This window comes from Oryctolagus cuniculus, chromosome 17, assembly GCF_051225735.1.
Source record: "Oryctolagus cuniculus isolate XC-2025 breed Fujian yellow rabbit chromosome 17, ASM5122573v1, whole genome shotgun sequence".
Classification (NCBI taxonomy): domain Eukaryota; kingdom Metazoa; phylum Chordata; class Mammalia; order Lagomorpha; family Leporidae; genus Oryctolagus; species Oryctolagus cuniculus.
In genome coordinates, this window is record NC_142883.1 from 2,189,606 (window position 1) to 2,192,139 (window position 2,534).

A 2,534-nucleotide genomic window follows, 5' to 3' on the forward strand; every position below is an offset into this window, starting at 1 on the left:
AGGTCCAGCCAGGGAGACTGGGAGTCCGCACGTCACGGTCCACTGGCCCCCTTCTGCTCGGAGCAACGGTGTCCCAGGTCCAGAGGGCAGCTCTGTGCGAGACCTGGGCCTGGGCCACCATCAGCAGCCAAGAGGTGGCACGGAGCCGGCTGGAGCCCTGCAGGGGCTGGGGGAGGGGCTGCCCTGGCTGTGGTTGCGGCTGGCGGGGGTCAGCCAGCTGTGGCCTTCATGGTGGCTCTGGGAATGGAGGCAGAGGTGGCAGCCAGGACTGGGGACCTGGCGCAGGGGTTTCCCTTCGGAGCAGAAATAATGGGGGGCGTGGCCAGGAATCCTCAGCGCTGTACCCTGGGGAGGCCTCGTCCCACATCGCTCCCCTCCCCCTGCTGGGGGCCCAAGCGGGTCAGGGACGCCTTGGGGGGACCCCTCACCCCCAGCAGAGGAAGTCCTCAGAGGAAGGGGAAGGGCTCCGGCCTGGGCCAGAGGCAGCCACAAGGCTGGGGACCTGGAATCAAAAACCGGCCAGGGTCGGGCATCCCCAGCTTGGAGGGACACCCTGAACTAAAGCTTCGCTACCCCCAAGGTTCGTGCAGCCTGTGGGCTGCTCCCCCACGGGGTGGGGAGCAGTGCTGTGCACAGGGAGGAGCCCTCACCTGGGGCTTGTCTGCCTGCAACCCACCCGGCCTCAGCTTCTTCATCTGTGAAATGGGACCACCAGCGCCCACCCAGGACGGCTGTGGGGCCCCTGGCGTTGAAGCCGCCGGCACGAGAGTTCTTTGCCGTACCCCAGACAACCTCGCCTGCCACTCAGGGAAGAGCCGGCTGGCCCTAGCCCTCAGCGTGGCATCGGCGACCGGGCTGCTTCCGCACACACAGCCAGCTGCGCCCTGCCGAGGGCCAACCTCTCTGTGCCTCTTCTGTGGAGATCCCTCCACGCCACCCACTCCCATCACGAGAACTCAGCCGTGAGATGCACCCTCGGCCGTCCCGCGAGACGCGTGTCCAGGAGGCGGGTGGGTGCCCGCCGGCCCCTGCCCCGCGCTGTGACAGCCCCGAGGGCCGCAGCCCCTGGAGTGGAGCCTGGAGACTGGAGGGGGCGGGCACGGAAGCAGCGTGTGTCGTCCCGGGTGGAAAGGTAGCTTCTAGGATCAAGGGGGGGCGGGGTCAGGTCACACTTGTGGGTGAGGGGCCGTTGTCGCTAGGGAGAGTTTCGCGGGATTCTCGCCGGCGCTCACTGGTGTCCATGGCTCGCCATCTGTTCTCGGCATTTTGTTTTATTTTGTTTTTAACTACAGCCGCCCACTGGTCAGGCCCCGAGGCTGGTCACCACGACCCCCGCTCGCTGGCCCCCCAGAACTTCTGGTTCTCACGGATTCCACTGCAAAGCAAATAAAATCATCTTGACAACCGGTGTGCCTGCTCCACGCCTCGGCGGGGCTGGCGGGGCTGGCGGGCTGGGCACACGGGGCCCCATGGCAGGGCAGGCGAGGCCTGGGGCCACCTCCCCTTCCCCCACCGGCTTCCTGCTCCCGGACGGGGCGAGAGGCTGGCTGGGGGCACAGCAGGTCCCTGCTCTGGGGAGACCTTGCCTTCTGGGCCTCGGGGGACAGGCAGATCCAGACCGGGCAGAGTTCAGGAAAGATCCACTGGCCTCCTGCCGCAGGGATGGGGGCAGCACTCAGAAGCTGCTGCTGCGGCCTTGGCCCGAGCCTGTCTCTCATCCGTGAACTTTCCAGGGAGGCCAGCAGGTGCCTGTGACCTCGTCCAGGTCGGGGCAGCCATGTCCTGCTGCCCCTCCGAGCCCTGTGCCCCAGGGATGGTGAGGGGTGGCCCGGGCCCCCCCCCCGCCCCTGGAGCTGCTGCCTGCGGGCAGCAGGTTGTGGGACACCCGCCGCCCTGAGTGGACACCATGGGGGTCTGCAGTGTCTGGAGTGTGTGTCCCACCTCCCACCCACCTGGCCCTGGCTCGTGCCTCTGAGAGCCTTGCCATGCCCTCTCCGCATGCCAGAGGTGGCCCTGCCGAGGCCAGCTGGGCGGGTGCCACCGGGCCAGGCCCTGTGGCGTCAACAGACTGGCATCTCCCCCGCACAGGAGGCGTCAGCACCATGCGTGGCACCAGTTAAAGGAACCCCCGTTCACCTGGGGGCCTGCCCCCCCGCACACCTGGAAGCCTAGCCCAGCTGTCACAAGGGAGCCAAGGCCCCCACGGTGGCTAAGGGGAGACAGGCGGAGGCTGGGGCTCAGGGGCTTCGGCATTTACATCTGCAGCCTCCCAGGCGCAGCTGCGCTGGCCACGTGGCAAGTGGAGGCTGAACTGGGCACAGGGCAGCTCACCCTCAGACAGGGGTGGTCGCACCCCCAGGGCTCGGCCCCGCGGGAGGACAGGGCCTTTGTGCCCCCCCCCCTTGGGCCATGGTCCCCTCGGGGCCCCACCTGGAAGGGCACTTCACACCTGTCGGGCCGCTCCCTGGGTGTGGCCCCAACCGGACATGTCCCGGAATGTTTGTGTTTGCTCTGCTCCAGTTCTGAGCCGTGCG

At 68.0% G+C, this 2,534-nt stretch overlaps 1 long non-coding RNA gene across 1 annotated transcript; it reads left to right on the forward strand.

The window, feature by feature from the left end:
- The first annotated feature begins 471 nt into the window (after positions 1-471).
- LOC149121062 (uncharacterized) lies at positions 472-1,404 on the forward strand. The gene is made up of 2 exons (XR_016224114.1): positions 472-1,132; positions 1,293-1,404. It is a non-coding gene; the product is annotated as an uncharacterized LOC149121062 (long non-coding RNA).
- Positions 1,405-2,534: the final 1,130 nt, after the last annotated feature.